The 24085-nt window shown below is 41.9% G+C and overlaps 1 long non-coding RNA gene across 1 annotated transcript in view; it reads left to right on the top strand.

Annotated features, from left to right (window-relative positions):
• LOC144595793 (uncharacterized) overlaps positions 1-24085 on the top strand; it is a 78502-nt gene that overhangs the window by 5695 nt on the left and 48722 nt on the right. Inside the window, exon 3 of the long non-coding RNA XR_013547539.1 lies at positions 4464-4541. This is a non-coding gene — a long non-coding RNA (uncharacterized LOC144595793). The remainder of the gene's footprint in view (positions 1-4463; positions 4542-24085) is intronic.

The raw sequence follows: 24085 nt of genomic DNA, 5'->3' as shown, positions 1-24085 counted from the left end.
GTGGGCGGATGCATGGCAGATGCAGTATAATGTGGATAAGTGTGAGGTTATGCACTTTGGTGGTAAGAATAGGAAGGCAGATTATTATCTGAATGGTGTCAAGTTAGGAAAAGGTACAACGAGATCTGGGTGTCCTAGTGCATCAGTCACTGAAAGGAAGCATGCAGGTACAGCAGGCAGTGAAGAAAGCCAATGGAATGTTGGCCTTCATAACAAGAGGAGTTGAGTATAGGAGCAAAGAGTCCTTCTGCAGTTGTACAGCACTTGTCCTAGTGAGACCGCACCTGGAGTACTGTGTGCAGTTTTGGTCTCCAAATTTGAGGAAGGATATTCTTGCTATTGAGGGCATGCAGCGTAGGTTTACTAGGTCAATTCCCGGAATGGCGGGACTGTCATATGTTGAAAGACTGGAGCGACTAGGCTTGTATACACTGGAATTTAGAAGGATGAGAGGGGATCTTATCAAAACATATAAGATTATTAAGGGTTTGGACACGTTAGAGGCAGGAAACATGTTCCCAATGTTGGGGGAGTCCTGAACCAGGGGCCACAGTTTAAGAATAAAGAGTAGGCCATTTAGAACGGAGATGAGGAAAAAAAATTTCAGTCAGAGAGTTGTAAATCTGTGGAATTCTCTGCCTCCGAAGGCAGTGGAGGCCAATTCTCTGAATGCATTCAAGAAAGAGCTAGATAGAGCTCTTAAGGATAGCGGAGTCAGGGGGGTATGGGGAGAAGGCAGGAACGGGGTACTGATTGAGAATGATCAGCCATGATCACATTGAATGGTGGTGCAGGCTCGAAGGGCCAAATGGTCTACTCCTGCACCTATTGTCTATTGTCTATTGAAGCCCAGCGAGTGATAGGTGGATACAGGTGAAGTGGGGTTTGATTGGCAGATGGGTGGAGTAAATGACAAATGAAAGGACAAAAGAGGTCAAAAAGGTGTCAGGTAAGCAGGGAAGAAGAGAGAAATGTAAAGCCAGAGGGAGGGTTTTCAGTCATGGAGAAGGGGGTGAGCGCACAGGAAAGAGAAAAGGGTTAGGGAGATATTACTTGAAATTGGAAAATTCAGTATTCATACTTTTCAGCTGTAAGCTACCTAAGCGGAATATGAGGTGTTGTTCTTCCAGTTTTTGTGTGGGCCTCATTCTGCCAATGGAGGAGGCCGAGGATTGAAAGGCCAGTAAGGGGATGGGAAGGGGAGTTAAGGTGGTTAGAAAACAGGAGAGACAGTAGGCCTTGATGATCAGAGTGTAAATATTCAGCAAAGCGGTTGCCTAGTCTACGTTTGGTCACGCTGATGAACACAGCGGGAACACTGAATGCAGTAGATATGGTTTGAAGATGTGAATGTGAAACTCTGTCTCAACTGGAAGGACTGCTGGGGTCCCTGAGTGGAGGTGAGGGAGGAGGTATAGGGACAGGTGTTACATTTCCTGCGGTTGGAGGGGAAAGTACCTGGGGAGGGAGTAGTTTGGCTGGAAATTGATGTGTGAAGCAAGGTGTTGCAGAGGGCGAGGTCTCTGCAGAAATCAGAGAGGGGTGGGGGTGAGAAGATGTGACTGGTGATTGTATCACATTGGAGCTGGAAGAAATGTTGGAGAATGATGTGCTAGATGCAGAAATTGGTGGGTTGAAAGATGATCAGGGGAAATCTATCCTTGTTTTGCCTGGGGGGATGGGGAGTGAGAGCAAAACAACAAGGCACAGAGGAGACACATGTGAGGGAAGCATCCACAGCAGGGGGGGCCATGTTTACTGAAGAAGGAGGGTATTTTGGATGTCATAGTGTGGAAAGTCCCATCATGGAAGTAGATGTGGAGAAATTGAGAGCAAGGGATCATGTCCCTGCAAGATGCAGCAGGCAGGAGGGGAGGGGCGGTGGACAAGGTAACTGTGGGAGTCATCAGTTTTATAGTGGCTGGCAGCCTATAGTCTACTTCCTGTGATAGAGACACATATCAAAAAAAAGGAGAGGGTTGGCAGAGATAGCCCAAGGGAATTTGAGGGCAGGGTGGAAGTTAGCAGTAAAGTTGATGAAGTCAATCAGTTCTGCATGGGTGCAGAAGGCTGCCCCAATGTAGTCATCAGTGTAGTAAAGAAAGAGTTGGGGAAAAGTGCTGGGATATCATTGGAATGTGGACTATGTTGAACATTGGTCCTGGCCCAAAATATCATCTGTTAATTCACTCCACAGATGCTGCCTGACTCATTGATTTCCTCCGGTACTTTTTGTTTTGCTCAAGATTCTAGTATTCATAATTCCTATTGTCTACAAAAGGATATGGGGTGACCAGGGTGGAGGAAGCTGAAACCAAGGGAGGTAAAACTCCACATTCACCTTGAGGAACAGATGAGTGTTAATGTTTCTCAAAGCCCCATGAAAATGATTTGAACTTCTTCTGTTGTGTAATTCTGTGATTGTATGGTGAGTGGAAATATAATTCATAAGTTCAGCATCACTGATGTGAAGGCATTAACAGTATGATATTGATGCATAACAGGGATCTTTGAAACATTTAAATGGAGTCTCTTCTGCATAAAGCCAGAATACTGTCCTTTAATAATTTTCTTTCATGGAGAATGGTCCAAATTTGAATGAGTTTTTGGCCCAGGTGAGGTAAGTGCCCCCTTGCTTTGCAAGGTTTGAGGATACCACACACAACTGTGTCTGGGGAGGAGATGATAAAACCTTGGCCAAAGCAAACAAATATACACAACAGCAAATCAGATAATAATAAAAAAATAATATATTCGTCCCATTTTAATTTGGAGCTCAAGGCAAAACAACTGCCTCAATCTTCCTCAACTTTTGCTTTCCCCTTCACAACATGATTGAGACTTTGAGCGTAATTTGAGGCTTGGCCTTAATTCTGAAAGTGTATCCACTGGACAAAATTATGCTGACATTATCCCTCTTCATGGACACACAAATCCACAATGGTAATGAGTGCTTTGCTGATTTATTAGCATGGATAAAGTTTAAGTCGCCTATGTAATAGATCCCAAGGCATAATTGAAAGAAAATCAAGGATTTATCCACAGTTCTGACAAGCACACATGCCTTAATTAAGATCTAAAATGGGGTATTTAACCTTCTCCAAATAATACAAAGTGTCAGCAAGACTCTTTAATGCCACAGCAGTTTTATAATTCATCCTAAGACAGTACCTCTAACTAAGCAGTACCATCTACATCCTACACTATCCCTGTCAGGTCAGGGGACAGGAATGAATCGATAAAGTGAGATTGGAACTTTCAAATTCAATGTCAGGATTAGGAATGTTACCAGTGAGACATACCCATTACCAGCAAAGCAGAAAAATAAATTACTAGCCATAAAATTGTTGAAGATGGAAGTATTAAAATACTCCTTGACTCACTATTGATTTCAATGTTAGGTTGATCACCTTTTGCATAACTTCTATTGTGATCAAATAAAAAGCCAAGTCATCCACTGGCATTCCTACACATTAGATTAGGTATATAGTAAAATATGCAGCCGTGAAAAAGATGAGAAGATCATTTAATGACACAGCCCATTAAAGTCTGTGGTGAGAAAAGTTATAAAACCAATTACACAAAATGTTTTGTTTAGTTTAGAGATACAGCGCGGAAACAGGCCCTTTGGCCAACCGAGTCTGCAGCGACCAGCGATCCACGCACATCAACACTACCCTGCCCACACTAAGGAAAATTTTACATTTCTACCAAACCAATTAACCTAAAAATCTATAAGCCTTTGGAATGTGGGAGGAAACCGAAGATCTCGGAGAAAACCCATGTAGGTTACAGGGAGAACGTACAAACTCCGTGCAGACAGCACCAGTACTCAGGATCGAACCCGGGTCTCTGGCGCTGTAAGGCAGTAGCTCTATCACTGCGCCACTATAAAACCCTAATTTTGCAGGTGCTGGGCAAATAAGGATTACTTTTAAAGGGAAATCATACCCAATCAACTCAGTGGTGCATTAATGAAGCAACATTGAGGACAATGGAGGGAAATGTGGTTGAAGGTAATATGAATGGATGACCAAACACCACATCATAGGTTCATCATCAGAATTGAAGCCTGTAGAATAAAATGGGTTTTAGCAGTATGGATAGAAAATTGGCTAAGTAACAAGAAACATACAGCAATAGTAAAAGGTCATGTTTCAAAATGGAAAAATGTGTACAGAGGATAGGCTGTGGTTTGATCCTAGGACCACAGTTCCCTTAATAAATATTAATGACAGACTTGGGAATACAGGGCACAATTTCCGTAGTTGCACTTGACAAAACTCAAAGGGATGGTGAACTGTGAGGAAAGTAATGATAGACCAAGGAGATATTGATACTCTGTTAGAATGTGTGAGAAATATGAAGTGTTACATTTCGATAGGAAGAATAGGATGATACATACAGTGCATTGAGAAAGTATTCAGACCACTTCACTTTTTCCACATTTTTTTACGTTACAGCCATATTTTAAAATGGATTAAAAACATTTTTTATCATCAACCTACACACAACACCCCAGAATGAAGAAGCGAAAACAGGTATTTAGAAATTTTTGCAAAGAGAATAAATATTTAAAAATAAATAACTGAACTATCACATTTACATAAGTTTTCAGACCTTTTGCTATGACACTCAAAATTGAGCTTAGGTTCATCCTGTTTCCATTGATTGTCCTTGAGATGTTTCTACAACATGCCCAATCAATTTAATTTACCACTTGTGGAGTCCACAAGTGGTAAATTAAATTGATTGGGCATGATTTGGAAAGGCACATACCTGTCTATATAAGGTCCCACAGTTGACAGTGCATGTCAGAGCAAAAACCAAGCCATGAAGATGAAGGAATTGCCTGTAGATCTCTGAGACAGGATTGTGTCAAGACACAGACCTGGGGAATGGTATAAAACAATTTCTGCAGCATTGCAGGTCCCGAAGAGCACAGTGGCCTCCGTCATTCTTAAATGGAAGAACTTTGGAACCACCAGGACTCTTCATAGAGCTGGCCACCTGGCCAAACTGAGCAATCGGGGGAGAAGGGCCTTGGCAGGGAGGTGACCATGAACCCGATGGTCACTCTGACAGAGTTCCCGAGCTCCTCTGTGAAGGTGGGAGAACCTTCCAGAAGGACAACTATATCTGCAGCACTCCACCAATCAGGCCTTTATGGTAGAGTGGCCAGACGGAAGCCACTCCTCAGTCAAAGGCACATGACAGCCCGCTTGGAGTTTGCCAAAAGGCACCTAAAAGACTCTCAGACCATGAGAAACAAGATTATCAGGTCTGATGAAAACCAAGATTGAACACTTTGACCTGAATGCCAAGCGTCACGTCTGGAAGAAACCAGGCACCGCTCATCACCTGGCAAATACCATACCTACAGTGAAGCATGGTGATGACAGCTATGGGGATGTTTTTCAGCGACAGGAACTGGGAGACTAGTCGGGATCGAGGGAAAGATGGTATCATGGGGCTTTACAAATGGAGGCATGAGGCAAAAAGTATCATGTCAGCAGGCATATGAAACCATCATCATTTGCAAGGTTTCCTTCAAGACACACCACTTGGCTTGGAAATACATTGCCAGACCTTCGTGTCGCTGTGTCATAAGTGTGGAACTCCCTGCCCAATAGTATGGAGGAAACTTTTAAAAGAAGGACTCCAGTGAATGGCTCAAATGTTGTCGAGCAATTAAGGATGGACAATAAATTGCTGGCATTCTCCTCCCTCCCTCCCTCCCTCCCTCCCTCCCTCCCTCCCTCCCTCCCTCCCTTCCTCCCTCCCTCCCTCCCTCCCTAGGAGATAGATTTAAACTTTAAAATGTGAATAACTTAAAAAATATAACAGCGATTTCAATGAAACTTATTCCATTAGCACCAAAGGGAAGACGGTGAGTAAGGTGGGCCTAAAATTGTCGCGCTATCCTGTACTGTTTTGGCTGTGGTTCAGGAACAAACAAACAAACAAATTAGAGTTTCAGTATATAGATGTTCAGGGCAAGTTTTTTTATACAGAGTGATGGTATTCCTGGAACACTCTTCCAGGGATTGATGGAGGCAGATATAATAGAACACTTACGAGGCTCTTAGATAGTATAATGGATATGCAGGGAATGAAGTGATATGGATTGTGTGCAAGCAAAGGAGATTAGTTCTATCTGAAAGGAAATCATTAGCAGGATGTGAGTGTACATGAGTGAACTAATTGGATTGTGCTTATGTGGTCCAGTGCTACTGTGCTGAATGGCCTCCTAACATGATGTGGCTATTCTGTGATTCAAAAATAGGAATTGGTCACAACATTTGTGAAATAAAGCTTGAGAGGCACATTCATAACCTTTGGAAAAGTAACCTTTAGGCTCAGGTTTTGCTGAGAATTTAAGCTGCTACCCTGCTTTTATTCTCTGTGCACAACTCAGAAAACTTTTTTTCCAAGGCAGACACGGATGTAGTATGTATCCAGCTTAGCTAAATTCCACACCTGAACTATTTGTCAATGTTTTCACACAAATCAAAAAATTAGTGGGCTCCAGAGACTCAGCACATTATTTCAATTAAATGTGCTTGACCTAGCAGTGGATTGAAAACAAAAAGCTTGACAATGTTTTTCTTTTAACAAATAAAATTCTTCAAGACTTTTTTTTCTCCTTAAATAGACAAGTGCAGGATACCAGCTTTCCCCTCAGAGACAAAGCTGTACATCTGTTTGGAGTAGATGGTCCAGTTTCACAAGGTCAGATGTTAAACTAACAACAGTTATTTAGCTTTTTCAAAACGATGCAAGGTGTAATATTTTAAGACTGAAACGTGTATAAAACGATATGAGATCACCTAAATGTGTTGAAATATTTGTACTCAGTTTGTTTTAAAGCTGCATTTCTCTCAGCAATTAGTGTTTGCCTCTTTTGATTTCTTACCTGGTTATGGATTCATTTAATCATACCAGGCATACAATTAGAGCTGCTCCCTCCTCCCACGTACCAGTTGGTTTCCTGAGCAGCATCAGGGCAATTTTAGCCTGACGTGTCTAAGTTTTTTTTTGCTCTGAGTTCCTGTTAAAAATGCATCCTGTGCGCTGCTGGTTTTACGCTTTCTTAATTTCACTTCTGATTGTAGTCAATAGACAATAGGTGCAGGAGTAGGCCATTCGGCCCTTCGAGCCAGCATCGCCATTCACTGTGATCATGGCTGATCATCCGCAATCAGTACCCTATTCCTGCCTTCTCCCCATATCCCTTGACTCTGCTATTTTTAAGAACTCTAACTCTCTCTTGAAAGCATCCAGAGAATTGGCCCCCACTGCCTTCTGAGGCGGAGAACTCCACAGATTCACACCTCTCTGAGTGAAAAAGATTTTCCTCATCTCTGTTTTCCTCATCTCTATATTTGTTGTTTTTCTTGGTTTCGCAGTATTGTTAGCATTTACTGCCCACGCTCAGAACATAGCAAACCGTTACAGTCAGAATTCTTTGAAAAGGCTTTTAAATAAATATGTAATCAGCTAGGCCACTTCAAATGGTAAAGTCAAGTCAACTCAGTTGGAAATAGCTGTATTTTGCTAATCAAGCTAACAAAATAATGCAATATTACTTCTTCCCTCTTGCCCTACCCAAGGATGAACAGGTCTAGTGACACCAGGATATTTATGTGTGCCAGCTCTGACACCTTGCATTGATTTCAGTTCCTCTGGCATGTAGTTTGGCTCAGATTCAGACCTGTGCAGTTGAAACAGCCATAAACAATTTAAAAAGTCATAATCTGTCAGTAGTAATATGTGTTCGTCTAAGACAAAATGTTGCTGTTTTCAATCACATTCAAGAGACAAAACATGAAATGTTATACCAGCACAGTACAGAGGGTATATTGTGCTATCTCTTGGAACAGATGTTAAACCTCGGCCCTGTCTTCATTATAAGATGGACATAAAATACCTCCGGCACTATTTTGAGGAAGTGCATTACGCCAGTATTTTTAACTAATATTTATTCCTCAACCAAAATAGGCTAAATAAAAGCAATTCCCCAGGCCATCTTACTTCTGTCTTGGAATTTTATTGTGTTCATTTTGGTCTCCATCTAATCTACATTCAAAAGTAGGACTAGTGGTCATAGCCTCAGAATTAAAGGACGTTCTTTTAAGAATGAGATTAGGAGGTGTTTCTTTAGTCAGAGGGTGGTGAATCTGTGGAATTCTTTGCCACAGAAGGCTGTGGAGGCCAAGTTAGTGGATATATTTTAGGCATAGATAGATTCTTGATTCTTGGATGGCAAAGCTTATGGGGAGAAGGCAGGAGAATGGGGTTAGGAGGGAGAGATAGATCAGCTATGCTTGAATGGCGGAGTAGACTTGATGGGCTGAATGGCCTAATTCTGCTTGTATGGCAGCGCTGCCCTAGCAGCTGCAGCTTACCTGTGGTCCATTTGGCTTTTGTGTTTTTTGTTGTTTTTTGTCTTAATTGTAGTGTTTAGATGTGATGTAGTGTTTTTTGTGGTTGTGTACTATGTGTGGGGGGAACTGTAAAATTGTCTCTTCCGAACGGAGACCCGACCTATTTTCTGAGTCGTGTCTCCGTTCCCGCTGCGGCCTACCATCGGCCAAACACCTGGAGCTGGCGACCTCCAGCTGGGACCATCTGGGCTCTGGTTCGCAGAGCCCGAGGACCGGACCTACCATCTGCGGAGCTGGCTGCCTTCGGAGGCTGTGGTGGCGCTGCGGCAGTGGCTGTGACTCGTCTTCGGAGGCTCCGAAGGCTTCTTCGGCTACGGCCGCGTGGATATCGGAAGCTCGCAGGCCCTGCCCTGGGTGGGGGACGACATCAGGAGCTCCGGCAGTGGCAGCGTCTGCGCCCGCCCCGAATCGCAGGGCTTGGGTCGGCCCACTGCGGACCTTTCACCGTCTGGCGCAGCCTGAAATAGGCCGCAGGGACTTTTCTCCGCCCAGCGGGGGCGTCATTGTCGGGAGCCCCGACCGCCCCGACGTGCAGCGGCAATGTCTTCGCCCACCCCGGATTGCGGGGCTTGGGTCAGCCCGCTGCGGACCTTTCACCGTCTTGCGCGGCTTGGAACGTGGCAACTTCAACAGCCTGACCGCGGGAGAAGACGGCAGGGGAAGAGAAAAGACATTCTGGCCTTCCATCATAGTGAGGAGGGGACTGGAGGAGACTCGCTGTGATGAATGTTTCTTTTTTTGTTTTGTGTTAATTTGTGATTGTGTGTGTAATTGCTTATTTTTATTGCTCTTATTGTTGGACTGTGGGTGACGAAATCTCGTCCAAAAGACTTCTTTTTTTGGATGACAATAAAGGTTATTCTGATTCTGATTCTGATTCTGATCACATGACCTTATCATCTTATGATCTACATTCAAAAGTGAGCTCACTTCAAAGCAATATTATTTATTTGGCTGTGGATTGCTATTGAAAGATCTAAGGTGATAAAAGCAAAGAACAATAAAGATCTTTTGATTGTAAATTTTACTGTGTATTTGGTCAAGAAGATATAAAAATGAAATAAGCAGCACATAAAAGATCAAATATTCCTTCCTCTGAATAGTCAAGCGATGTTCTTGTGAGGTTTTTGGCCAGCAAAGGGAAAATGGAAGAAACACTTAACACAGTCAAATTCCATACTCAAAAATATATTTTTTTCATGGATAAATGAAATGGATAAATTACAACCATTATAATTGGAGCATGTTCAAGATATAAAATTTTGGTTTAAATTACAATCAGTTATGGCAAAAGCAAAATACTACTGATGTAGTGTGTTGGCCCGAAACATTAACCTTACCTTTGCCTCTACCGATGCTGTTAGAACTGCCAAGTTCTTCTGCCAGTTTAATTTTTTTTGTCAATAATTCAATGTCATGTGCAACATAAAATATGTTCATAGGAGACATAAGGAACTGAAATGCTGGTTACGAAAAACACATATTGCTGGAGTAACTCAATGGGTCAATGAGCATCTCTAGAGGACATGGATAGATGACATTATGGGCTTGGATTCTTCTTCAGACTGAATGTGGGGAGAAAGCTGGAAAAGAGGTTGGGATGGGGCAAAACAAGAACAATGATAGGTGGATCCAGGTGAGGGGAGTTTGATTGGCTTGATCGGGAGTATAAAGTCGAGTGATAAAAAGGAAGCAGAAGGTGTAAAATTAGAAGAGAAGGGGAGAAATGTAAAATTCGAGGGAAGAGGACGGGGGTGGAAATATGACCAGTTGATAATGTCATAACAAGTTGGAAGGTTTAATAATAATAATAATAATAATAATGCATTACATTTATATAGCGCTTTTCAAACACTCAAAGACGCTTTACAGGGATTTCTAGAACATAGAGAAGTGAATAAATAGATAAATAAGTAAACGAACAGAGAAAGGAGACAGAAGGTGAGGTGACCTTCAGTGGTTGAAGGCAGTGCTGAAGAGGTGAGACTTCAGTGATGTTTTGAATGTGGTGAGTGAGGAGGAGTCTCTGACGGTTTGGGGTAGTGAGTTCCATAGGGTGGGAGCAGCGATGGAGAAAGCCCTGTCTGATGTTGATGTTTGATGTTTGATGTCTGAGGTTTGATGTTGAAATCCTCATTCCTGGATGCAAGGTTCCGAAACTCTCCTGAAGAGAGGCACACTAATTTCATGCAAGGCAGACTAGCTTTAACTGATGTAGGAAGGAACTGTAGATGCTGTTTAAACCGAAGATAGACACAAAAAGCTGGAGTAATTCAGTGGGACAGGCAGCAACTCTGGAGAGAAGGAATGGGCGCCATTTTGGGTCGAGATCCTTCTTCAGATTAGTTAGGGAAAAGGGAAATGACAGATATAGATGATGATGTAGAGATAAAGAACAATTCATCCCTTCGATAGGGCAGCTTACAGCCCAGTGGTATGAATATTGATTTCCCCCACTTCAAATAACCCCGGCATTCCCTCGCTCTCTATCCTTCCCCCTCCCAAGTCACATCAGATTCTCGTATCACCCAACAAACAGCTAACAATGTCCTGTTTCCTTTATCATCGTTACTTTTTGCATATCTTTTATTCATTGTTCTTTATCTCTCTACATCATCATCTATATCTCTCTTTTCCCTTTACCCTAATTAGTCTGAGGAAGGGTCTCGACCCGAAACGTCACCCATTCCTTCTCTCCAGAGATGCTGCCTGACCCACTGAATTACTCCAGCTTTTTGTGACTCTTAGCTTTAACTGGTGCGAGACACTCATGATACTGAATTGTACTGGTTGCATGCTGCAATTGTAAATTAGCAAGTAGCCTGAAATTGGCATACTCACTATGTCAGAAGCAAGATGTGTAGACTAATACCACATCAGAATATTTCAGGGAGTGAATTCCTACCCAATTTAGCCCCACTAATAAGATGCAACCTTCCCTATTGTCTCTAATCTGAAAACTGTTTATGCCTTAAAAATATAATTAGTTTAAAAAAAATCTGGATTAAATTTCAAAGGATCTTCATGAGCTACAAAATAACCCAATAACCCTGAACTGTGAATGGAGATAAGTCTGCAGTAAGATGTTAGCTCCTTAAATCACATCAGAAAATCCTCTTTCCTTTCATTAATATTGATCCATTAAACAAATAACTAGTCTGGTAAAATGTAGCTGACTCATAAAAGATGATTGTCACCGGCAACCTCCTCTGAATGAAAATTGAAACAAAAACTATAGGTATGGAAATCTGAAATTAAAGAAAACAAATGAAATAATGCCTTTATGTGATTTTACTGCTGAACTCTAACTCAGTAAGGAAAGGTACTACCAATTATTATTACTGTGAGAGAAGAGAATAAATACAGAAACATTGGAAGTGTAAAGCAGGTGAGGGAGAAATATGGAGAGAAAAATGACATCTCACCCAAGTTTCAGAAGAAAATAGTTGGAAAATTACACATAAGTATTGAATCATGGGACAATGCTACCCAAAGGAGACCATTCAATCTTGCATGCTAACCCAACTCTTTCTAGTTAGTTTGACTGACTTGTTCTTCCCATTGTCCTAAAAGTGTTTATGATCAAGTATTTTTGTCCAACTCGCTTTTGAAAGCTGTGATTACAAAACATTTCCAAGAGCGATTCAGTAATTTAAGATTTATAATAATCTGTTCTATTAAACATAGTCTATCACCACTACTCATTTTGTCAATTACCTTAAATTAGTTACATAATTAGTATGATAACATCATTGCTGTAAAAAAGGCAAATGATTCACAGTGCAGAAAATATAATTTGTAATGGTATATGCATGCTGCGTTAAGTACACAAAACAGTCAATACAGCATATAATCCTCCAACATTTTCGCCACCGCCAACGGGATCCCACTACTGGCCACATCTTCCCAGCTCCACCCCTTTCTGCTTTCTGCAGAGACCGTTCCCTCCGAAACTCCCTGGCCAACTCGTCCCTTCCCACCCAAAGCACACCCTCCCCAGGTACTTTCCCCTGCAATCGCAGGAGATGTAACACCTGTTCCTTTACCTCCCCCCTCGATTCCATCCAAGGACCCAAACAGTCTTTCCAGGTGAGGCAGAGGTTCACTTATACCTCCTCCAACCTCATCTACTGTATCCGCTGTTCCAGGTGTTAACTTCTCTACATCGGTGAGACCAAGCGCAGGCTCGGTGATCGTTTAGCTGAAAACCTCCGCTCAGTCCATCTTAACCTACCTGATCTCCTGGTGACTCAGCACTTCAACTTCCCCTCCCATTCCCAATCTGTCCTTTCTGTCCTGGGCCTCCCCCATTGTCAGAGTGAGGCCCAGCGCAAATTGGAGGAACAGCACCTCATATTTTGCTTGGGTTGTTTACACCCCAGCGGTATGAACATTAAGTTCTCTAATTTCAGATAGCTCTTGCTTTCTCTCCCCATCCTCTCCCCCTTCCCAGTTCTCCTACTAGTCTTACTAACTCCGACTACATTCTAGCTTTGTCCCGCCACCTCCCCTGACCCGAAATGTTACCCATTCCTTCTCTCCAGAGATGCTGCCTGTCCCACTGAGTTACTCCAGCATTTTGTGTCTACACTCAATAATTAGATTGGCATGAATACAACCAATGAAATAAATGGGAATTACATCATTAAATCATTTAAATTGAGGATAGGAGCAGGATGAAGAAGGGTTTATGAGATTTTGTGGTTGGTCCTCCAGCAGGGAGTGACTACAATATGTTTGAATTTCAAATGCAGTTTGACATTGAACTTAATTAAAGGAAATGTTAATGGCATGTAGATAGCGTTGCTAAGGTGGACAGTGAAAATAAGCTAAGAGACAAGTCAGTAGATGAACAGGGGAAGATATTCTAACAGCTGTCTATAATCATCACCAGGAATTTACCCCAAATGGAAAGAGAGATTCGTGGGGAGAAATAAGCACAATCTGTGGTTACCAAGGAAGGTCAGGAAAATGTTACCTTGATATACAAGAAGGTGCAGATATTGGAATCTTCAGGAAAAAACTAAAGGCTGGAGGATTCAGTGGGACAGGCAACATCTGTGGAGAGAATAGACAGACAAAATTTCAGGTCGGGACTTTTCCGACCAGAAAGGTCACCTGTCCTTTCCCTCCACACATGCTGTTTGACCTGCTGAGTTTACTTTACTTTAGAGGTACTGGGCCAACCAGCGATTACCCCATACACTAACACTATCCTACACACTAGGGACAATTTTAATAATTTTCCTGGAGCCAATTAACCTACAGACCTGTACGTCTTTGGAGTGTGGGAGGAAACCGGTACACCCGGAGAAAACCCATGTACTCACAGGGAGAACGTATAAACTCCGTACAGAGAGCACCCATGGTCAGGATCGACCCGGGTGTCTAGCGCTATGAGGCAGCAACTTTACTGCTGCACCACTGTGCCATCCTTAGCCTTTAATTCCTTCAGCCTTTTGCTTTTTGCTCATTTTAAATTGATAAATAGGGCACAAAGTGGCAGGGGCGGGTAATAGGCTGGAGGGCTGGAAAATTATTGGGATCCAGCAGGGATTCACGAGACTAAAAATCCCATAAGAATGGAGAAAATGATTTTGAGAGAAAACTTGCATGTAATATTAAAGCAAACATTGAAAGCCTCTATGGATATATAAATCAGAAGAAAGCAGCTAAGATATGTGTCGGACCTCTCGAGAATGAGGTGGTGAATTAATAACAGGAAACAAAGAAATGGAGGATATGTTAAATCAATTTTTTGCATCAATCTTCACCATGGAGCACACTGCAAACATTAATAAGATAACAGATGGGCGAATTTCAAATAACAGGGAAGAATTTACAAAAATCCCAATCACAAGGGATAAAGTATTAGAAAAACTCACAGAGCTAAAGGCAGATGAAACTGCTGAGACCCATGGACTGCATCCAAGGGCTTTAAAGGAAGCAGCTGCAGAGATAGTGGACCCATTGGTTGGGTTTTTTTTACTTAATAATTCCAGAAGAGTGCGAGAAGATTGGAAAACAGCCAATTCAACTACCTTTGAAGGCAGAAACTACAGACAGGGTTGTTTAACACCTATTGTTGGCAAAATGCTAGAGTCCACGATGAAAGAAGAAATAACGTAGTGTAAGAAAATAACTGCAGATGCTGGTATAAATCGAAGGTATTCATTTCACAAAATGCTGGAGTAACTCAGCAGGTCAGGCAGCATCTCAGGAGAGAAGGAATGTGTGACGTTTCAGGTCTGAAGAAGGGTCTTCAGACTGAAGAAGGGTCTCGACCCGAAACGTCACCCATTCCTTCTGTCCTGAGATGCTGTCTGACCTGCTGAGTTATTCCAGCATTTTGTGAAAAGAAGAAATAAGTAATCTTTTAGTAAAACTAAATGTAATCAAAACCTAGTCAATATGGTTTAATGGAAGGTAAATCATGTTTGACAAATTTGCTCAAATTCGTTGAGATGTGACAGGAAGAGTTGATAGAGGAAACTTGCAGATGTAGTGTATTTAGATTTCCAAAAGGAATTTGACAAGGTGGTGTCAAGAAGCTGGTACATAAATTAAAAGCTTGACAGGGTAGATATTGAGTTGTTGTCAGTAGTGGGAGTGTCACGAACAACAGGATATAGTTATAAAGTATGGAGCCATTTAATTAATACTGAGATGCCCTGAAATTTATTCTCATAGAGTTCAGTTTAGTTTAGAGATACAGTGCGGAAACAGGCCCTTCGATCACTGAGTCCACGTCGACTAGCGATCCCTGCACACTAACACTATCCTACACACACTAGAGAAAATTTACAATGTTACCAAGCCAATTAGCCTACAAACCCGCACTTCTTTGGAATGTGGGTGGAAATCCGAGCTCCCAGAGAAAACCCACATAGATCATGGGTAGAATGTACAAAACTCCGTTCAGACAGCACAAATGGTCAGGATAGAACCCGAGTGCCTGCCGCACTCGTAAGGGAGAGTTGTAAGGGAGCAACTCTACCCCTGCACCACTGAGTAGTCCATGGGTGTGCAGCAGGTAGTGAATCTTTGGCATTCTCTCCGCTGAGGGAGGTAGAGTCCAGTTCATTAGATATCCCTCAGGTGGAGATAGGTAAATATTTATAAGGTTGAAGAATTGAGGGTGATGGGGAACTGGCACAGGATAGGAGTGAGGCCAGCATAAATTAGCTATATTAAATGGTGGCCTACTCCTCACCTGTTTACTTGTGTTTTTTCTGTTATTTAGAAAGAAAGGACTTACATTTAACAGTTCCTAGCGATTTCATCACAACTTCCCAAAGTGCTTCATATCCAGATTTATTTTGAAATTAGCAGTGCTACATCAGAAAAACCAATGGTCAATTCAATGGTTCAATGGATCAATAGTGCTTTATTGTCACATGTGCGAAGAGCAAACACACAGTACAATTATTTTCTTACACAGAGACAAGCAGAGTATTGCCATACCTAAGCATATCCCCGATTAGCAACTGTAAGAAATAATCTACTGAGTACCCTTGCAAGAGGTTCCATTTTCTAAGCCCATTCCACACTTCAGTTTTTATAAGCGGTGCCTAATTCTAGGAAGCTCCAGGCTTTTGCAGGGATGTTTAAGGAAAAAAAGATAATTTCATTAAGACACTGCTGTACTTGGATTAAGGATGTTACATTACAACAAAAATATTTCTGATAATGCAGAATACCCTCAGTCCTGCATCAGATCATCAGGCTGCATGTTGCATTCAAATTCTGAACCAGGTTTGAAAATAAATCTTGAATTCATGGCCATGTAATGACTGAATCAAATTGGGTGTTTTGGTGAATATTTTAATGTATTGACAGTACAAAATGTAATTGCGAAAGCAATGTATTCCAGGTCATAAAATTGTATCTGCAAAAATTTCACACTGGAGTGGCTTAGCCAGGTGAGAGGGAAATGCTTAAGTTATAACAATAAGCAAAACATAACAGTAATCATTTACTTTGTTCTTGGGGAATAAAAATGCTACATGCAGAAAGGAAGTAATAAAATCAGTGGACCAGATTTCGGGGAATAATAGCAGTGAAGGTATCAGCTTTCACTGTTGGGACAGGATTATATTAGATAGCAATTACTATGTATGCGTAGCTTCATCTTAAAGCAAAATAATACAGATGGCAACTTCAGTCCTTACAATAAAGCCCTCTCCACTTACCACCATTTCACGGAGGCTGGAATAATTAATCTTGACGCAAACCAACAGCAGAGAGATCTTCACGACGTTTCAGTTTAATTAGTCGTTTATTGAAGTAGTGATACAAACAGATTTGTATTTCTCCCGTCATAGATCTGAGGAACTATATCTTGCCAAGCTCCTCCGTGTCTGACGCATCCCATCTCTGCATTCCCAGATAGTACCTAGTTCTGACTTCTCCCAGTACGTTATGCCAAATATATGTATTCATCTCATGACAACCCCCAACTGTCCAAAAATAATACAGCAAGATACAAAATAATATGATATACTAAAACAGCTAATATAAACACAAATAGATCCTACACACCGGCCCCTAATTGTTCTACGAATATAATAAAACAATTATTAATAAACATTAAAAGGAGCCATAAAAACTTCGCAGATAATTAAAATAAAAAGTATGCACTATATGTTGGCATCTAATCCACTTTAGTGATTCTTCAATCTTTAAGGCCACCAGTCTTGCTGTACTGGTATCGCTTCTAGGAGCAGACATATCTTTGTTATCGGTCTTTCCAAGATGTTGCTCTTAGAGTGAAGTCGAACTTAATCTGAAGTCTTTGGTTCTGTTTTCTTGAGGAACGTATGCCAATACAGCACGGCTGTTGCTGATCCATTTTGACAGCATGAATCCTCCTATTTGGCAGATGGCAGTCAGGTCTTTTACCATCTGAACTGCTTCCTGTTCCGAATACATGAATTTTAAACAATCATCCACAGTAAAGTTGTTCTTTACTGTGTCTGTCACCTCATCAGGAAAGTGACCTTTGTTGTCCTCAGCAGATTTTCTTAATGCAAAGTTTGCACAACTTGGTGACAACACGGCTCCAAAGAGATGTACCTTCATCCGATATTCAACAAGATTTTGCTGCACATCACCATCAGGCCACCACAGAAATCGCAGATAATCAATATGCTTTTCTGATAACTGAAATATTGCTTTGATATCAGCTATCAAAGCAACCGGTTCCTGTCTGAATCTGCTGAGAACTCCAATGAGTGAGTTGGTTAGGTCTGGATCCTGCAGCAGTTGGCAGTTAAGTGATGTTCCTTTGAAAACTGCACCAGAGTCAAAGACCACCCTTAAAGTTCCTTTCTTTGAGTGATACACCTCATGGTGAGGAATGTACCAGAGTTCTCCATTACTTCCATTCATCTGGTCCATTTGAACCCTTTCAGCATAACCATTGTCAATCAATTCTGCGAGGGAAGATGTATATTCATCATAAAACTTCTAATTCTTGCCAAAATTGCATTTCAGGCTCTGGATACATTGCTCGGCAATGCAACGGTTATTTGGCATGTTGGCGTTTTCTTGCTTGAAAGGTAAATCTAGACAATAGTGTCCATCTGTCATCCTTGCCGAATGATTTTGTAATGTTCAAGAACTTTACCTCTTCTCTGGACATTTCTTCTGTTTCCTTGCTGGTACTTTCACTGAAGTCGTGATTCTATTGCTTGACCAGAAGCTCCTCTAGGTTTGCAATGGATATTCGATAGACAGCAAGAGTAGGGCAGACATTTCCATCCCTGCTGTCATGGCCTCCTCTCAGGCCACCATAAATGACCCACCCTAGCAGGGTTTTCACAGTGTATGGTCCATCCCCTTGGCTGTTGGCCAGCTCCCAAGGTTCCAATACCTTTGAAGCATTTGTCCCGATGAGTCGGTCAATGCCAGAGTCTATTTCAGAAATGTTGACATCCTTCAAGTAAGGCCATTGCTTCAGGTCTTCTTGTCTGGGAATGTTTAACTGAGAAACAGGCATGGTCTTATGTGTAAACACATCAGATATTTGAACAAAATCATCCTTATCCAGACTAGATATTTCCAAACCTGAGATAAGACGACTGATCACAGGCTTCACTTGATTCATGGTACACAGGAGAATTTTCCTCCTTGGTCCTGAAATGTTCAGCCTTCTCATCAAGCTTTCCATGCAGAAAGTAGATGAGCTTCCATGATCCAAAGATGCGTATGTTTGCAACACTGTATTCCCCTTGTGGCTCTTTACTTGTACTGGTACGATGGAGAAGATGCAAGTTTCGTCACCGGCCCCAATATGTCCACACATTTGAGATGGAAGAACACTGACACTCACACTTGGCTTTTCCTACTTTTCCTTCTGTTCTGTATGTACTGGTTTCTTTTCTTTGTCCTTTTGTTCCATGTGAAGTATTTCAGGATGATTTCCTTTGCATACAACACAAGCCAAATTACTCTTGCAGTCTTTGCTCATGTGGCCTATTTTTAAACATCCAAAACAGATTCTCTTCTCCTTTAAAAAATCCATCTTTTCTTTATGCACTTTGTTCTTGATCTGCCAATACTGCTCCAATGTGTGACCATTTTGTTACAGAACAAACAAGAACTTGGCTGTTTGGCGATAGGTACGTCGGCTTTCATTCCCTTTGAGGCAGGAAACATGTTCCCAATATTGGGGGAGTCCAGAACAAGGGGCCACAGTTTAAGAATAAGGGGTAGGCCATTTAGAACGGAGATGAGGAAGAACTTTTTCAGTCAGAGAGTGGTGAAGGTGTGGAATTCTCTGCCTCAGAAGGCAGTGGAGGCCAGTTCGTTGGATGCTTTCAAGAGAGAGCTGGATAGAGCTCTTAAGGATAGCGGAGTGAGGGGGTATGGGGAGAAGGCAGGAACGGGGTACTGATTGAGAGTGATCAGCCATGATCGCATTGAATGGCGGTGCTGGCTCGAAGGGCTGAATGGCCTACTCCTGCACCTATTGTCTATTGTCTATTGTTATCAGATTTCCTTGCACCTGTGCTTCGACAGGTTCTGCACTCATAGCAGAACTGCTGCTGGTCGTTTTTGGACTTTCTCTTGCCTTAACGAAGGTAGGGCCTTTGACAATTGCTACTGGCTTAGCTTTCTCAATATTCCCAAAAAGTGGATCTGATAATACCTTCATTGTTCCTCTCTAAAGTTTACCAAATCAGGAAATCCAGCTGGATATTTTCTCTTTGCTTGTATCTCATATGCCTTATCTCTCTACTTGTCTCTGAGCTTATAGTTTTCATAATCGAGGGGACATTCATTTTCTTCATATAGGCGAGATGTTTCATTGCATTGCAACAACCTCTAAGGAATAGTGAGAACACTTGCAATGCTTTCACATCTTCTGATCTGAAAGCTGGCCAGGCCAATGCTTTGGCTATATAAGCAGTGGCAATCATTTGCTCATTGCCAAAATGCTCTTCAAGCAGCTTCCTTGCCTCCAGATAGCCCTAGTCCGAAAGTAAGTGTTGACAGCTGCGGACTGTCTTTTGCTTGATCCCTTGTATATTGTTCCCGACGATGCTAGCAGTCACCGTTACCATCAGTCTTTCTTTCCACTCCTCTTTCAAATGCCCTGATAAAAATGTCATACTGCAAAGGATCACCATCATAAACGGGAATGTCTCTTGGTAGTAGAGTGGAAGAAAGATTTTGTTTAGCCAGAAGAGCAGTGATATCATTTTGTCTCTGCTATAGGTCATACATATCACCTCGGCTTCCATCATATTGTCCAGGGGTGGTAATGCGAGCATGCCCCTGCAAACCCGTTTGCTCATGACTTTGTCTTTTGTCTTTGAAGAGGGTATTGAGTTAGATGGGTCATATCACTAGCTTTAGCAAATGGTCCCAAAGTTGTTTGTTGACATAAAGTTGTATCTTCACAAGAATTCAAAACAAACTGATAACATGCGATGCTCAAGGTCGCTTCTTTGTTCTCAGCATTCCATGGTTTTCAGGATCAGTTTTTCAATACAACTTCTGAAATACAGCTTTTTCAATAAAGCTTATTCCTCTCTTAAAGTTTCCAATCTCCATTAGTCAGATTAGTGCAGGTATGACCCCGTACAGTCTAATTCGGCTTCAAGATTTTTGCAATAAAACAATCCTTGTTCCGTCCAGGAAAGAGGAGTGGAAAGAAATACTAATGATAACAGTGACCCCTTACATTTTCTGGAGCAATATACAAAAGGTCAAGCAAGAGACTTAGTCTGTAGCCGTCAACACTTACCTTCAGCCCAGGGCTATCTTGAGTCAAGGAAGCTGCTTAAAGAGCATTTTGGCAATGAACAGAAGATTGCCACTGCATATATGGCCAAAGCATTGGACTGGTCAGCGATCAGATTTGAAGATGTGAGAGCATTGCAAGTGTTCTCACTGTTCCTTAGAGGTTGTCGCAATGCAATGAAACATCTAGCCTATATGCAGAAAATGAATGTCACTTCCAATATGAAGATTATCCTTCTAAAACTGCCTTACTAGCTCAGAGAGAAGTGGAGGGATAAGGTAGGTAAGATACAGGAAAAGCTTGGATATCGAGCTAAATTTCATGACCAATGGACCAGCTGAATCGAAGTGATGGAGAACTCTGGTACATCCCTCATCATGGGGTGTATCACACAAAGAAACAAACTTTAAGGGTGGTCTTTGACTGTGGGGCAGGTTTTAAGGGCACATCACTTAACTGCCAACTGCTGCAGGGTCCAGACCTAACCAACTCACTCATTGGAGCTCTCATCAGATTCCGACAGGAGCCGGTTGCTTTGATGGCGGATATCAAAGCAATGTTTCATCAGGTCAAGGTATCAGAAAAGCATTTTGACTATATGCGATTTTTGTGGTGGCCCAGAATTGCTGTACAGGACCGACCGTACAATACACGTGGCATCCTGTCTGTAGTCGGCACTTTCTACGATACTTTAGGATTTCTGGCACCATTTACTTTGCCAACCAAGCTGATTATGCAGGAACTCTGCAAGGAGAAACTTGGTTGGGATGAAGATATACCCCAAACCTTTTCTTAGCGATGGACAGGATGGTTAGCAGATATCAATAAGATTGCAGAGTTTAAGGTGGACAGGTGTTTGAAGCCGATGAGCTTTGGTCAAATCAGATATGCACAGCTGCACCACTTCTCAGACGCCAGTGAAAGTGGCTACAGTACTGTTTCATAGCTACGACTGGAAAACGATAGCAAAGAGGTGCATATTGCATTTATTATGGGAAAATCCAGAGTGGCACCATTAAAACTGAAGACGATTCCCAGAATGGAACTTACAGTTGCAGTTCTAGCTGTCAGAGTTGACACAATGGTGCGAAAGGAATTACTGCTTCAACTGGACAAATCCATCTTCTGGACCGATAGCACAACGGTGCTTAAATACATCAACAACAAAACCAAATGTTTTCAAACATTTGTAGCAAACAGAATCTCCTTTTGTAAGGGATGCTACTGATGTATCACAATGGAGATATGTTGGCACAAAGGAGAATCCTGCAGATGAAGCATCTAGAGGACTAACAGCAGACCATTTTTTGAGCGACATATCCATGAACAGCTCGGTCATGGAGGAAGAAATCATATGCTGTCTCGTCTCCGTAAAAGGTACTGGTTATCAAAGCTTACTCCATTGCAAGGGAAATCATAACAGACTGGATTGTGTGTAAACGTCAGCGGGAAGAATTGGGGAACAAAAGATGGCAGATTTGCCTCTGGTGAGAATTCAACCAGATGAGCCTCCATTTACGGATGTAGGAGTAGACTACTTCAGTCCCATAGGTCAAAAGAGGACGGTTTTGTTAAAAGGTATGGTGCAATCTTCACCTGCATGGCAAGCAGGGAAATACATCTTGAGGTTGCATATACACTTGATACAGACTCCTGCATCAACGCGTTATGAAGATTAATTTGTCAACAAGGTCAAGTTATATCTTTTAGATCAGATAATGGTACAAATTTTATCGCAGCGGAAAGAGAATTAAGAGAAGCTTTTAATAGATTGAATCAGGACAAGATCCAGAATGCTAGGCTTCAGAAGGGGATAAAGTGATATTTTAACCCTACAGCAGGATCCCATCACGGTGGTGTTAGGGAACGATTGATCTGCATGGTTCGTAATGTGCTGCACTCAGTTCTTAGCCAACAAGTTCTGGACAATGAAGGATTGCAAACTTTGATTTGTGAGGTTGAAGCAGTTTTAAATGATTGACCCATCATCAAGAGTTCTGATGATCCAATGGACCTGGAAGTGCTTACACCAAACTATCTTCTTCAGTTGAAAGGCAAACCTACACTATCACCTGGACTATTTGTGAAGGAAGATTTATACATCAGACGCAGATGGAGACAGGTACAATACATGGCATATCTCTTTTGGAAACGGTGGATACGAGAACATTTGCCTCTGATCCAGGAACGACAACAGTGGTCAAAGGTGAAAAGAAGTTTCGCTACAGGTGACATTGTTCTGGTGGCCCATTTCACTGCTCTGCATAGCTCCTGGCTAATGGGCGGAATATTGGAGACCATACCAGATGAACACGGTTTTGTACATACCATTCGACTTCAGACTAAGAGCAACATCTTGGCAAGACCGATTACGAAGATCTGCTCCTGGAAGCTGATACCTGAGTTCAGCAAAGACTGGTGACCTTGAAGATTGAAGAATCACTATAGTAGATTAGATGTCAACATATAGTGCATGCTTTTTTGATTATGTATGAAGTTTTTATGGCTCCTTTTAATGTTTATTAGTAATTGTTTTGTTATATACTTAGAACAATTAAGCACTGGTGTGTCGGAGCCATTTGTGTTATTAGCTATTTTAGCATATTATATTATTTTGTATCCTGTTGTATTATTTTTTGGACACTTGGGATTGTTGTGAGATGAATACAAGGCTTAATTATATGGACTGGGAGGAGCCTGGGGAGGAGCCAGAATTGTGAGTATAATTGAGAATTCACTGATGTAATGCATAGGACACGAAGGATCGACGGTAAGATATAAGTTCTTACCAAAAATTACACGACGGGCGATGTATTGTTTGTATTACTACTTCAATAAACGACTAACTAAACTGAAACATCGTGAAGATCTCTCTGTTGTTGTTTTGCGTCAAGAAATATCGCTCCATTCCTTTGTCATATGGTAACCTTAAGGATTTTATTGGGAAGGACGAAGATGCCGCTGTGGCACCATCTGGTGGCCAAGACACTTATTGATCGAACCCTCGTCAGACGAGCTGGAACGATAACGTGACTGGGTGTTTTGGCGGGATGAGGAGAGATAAGGCGCCAGTCAAAAGGTGGAGTCCGGAGTAGTAACAAGGCCTTCACCCTAGTGCCTATCAAACGCGCGTGTGTGCAATAGCTGTGGCTGCTAATAAAATATTATATTGTACACACCAGTCGAGTCTCTATAGTTCGAGTCTCTACAGTGGTGACCCCGTCTATCTGAAACGGTATTTTGAATTTCTCGCTATGGATGCAGCCGCCAGCCCAGCTCAGCGCAGCCTCCATTAAACTGCCCGTTTTCTGGACCTCTCCGCCCCACATGTGGTTCGAGCAGGCAGTTTCACATTCATCACATCACGGCAGATGTGACCCGATATTAC

The sequence above is a fragment of the Rhinoraja longicauda genome, chromosome 8, assembly GCF_053455715.1.
Source record: "Rhinoraja longicauda isolate Sanriku21f chromosome 8, sRhiLon1.1, whole genome shotgun sequence".
Taxonomy (NCBI): Eukaryota; Metazoa; Chordata; class Chondrichthyes; order Rajiformes; family Arhynchobatidae; genus Rhinoraja; species Rhinoraja longicauda.
The sequence above is the reverse complement of the archived record's forward strand: the minus strand, read 5'-3'. Positions and strand labels throughout refer to the sequence as shown.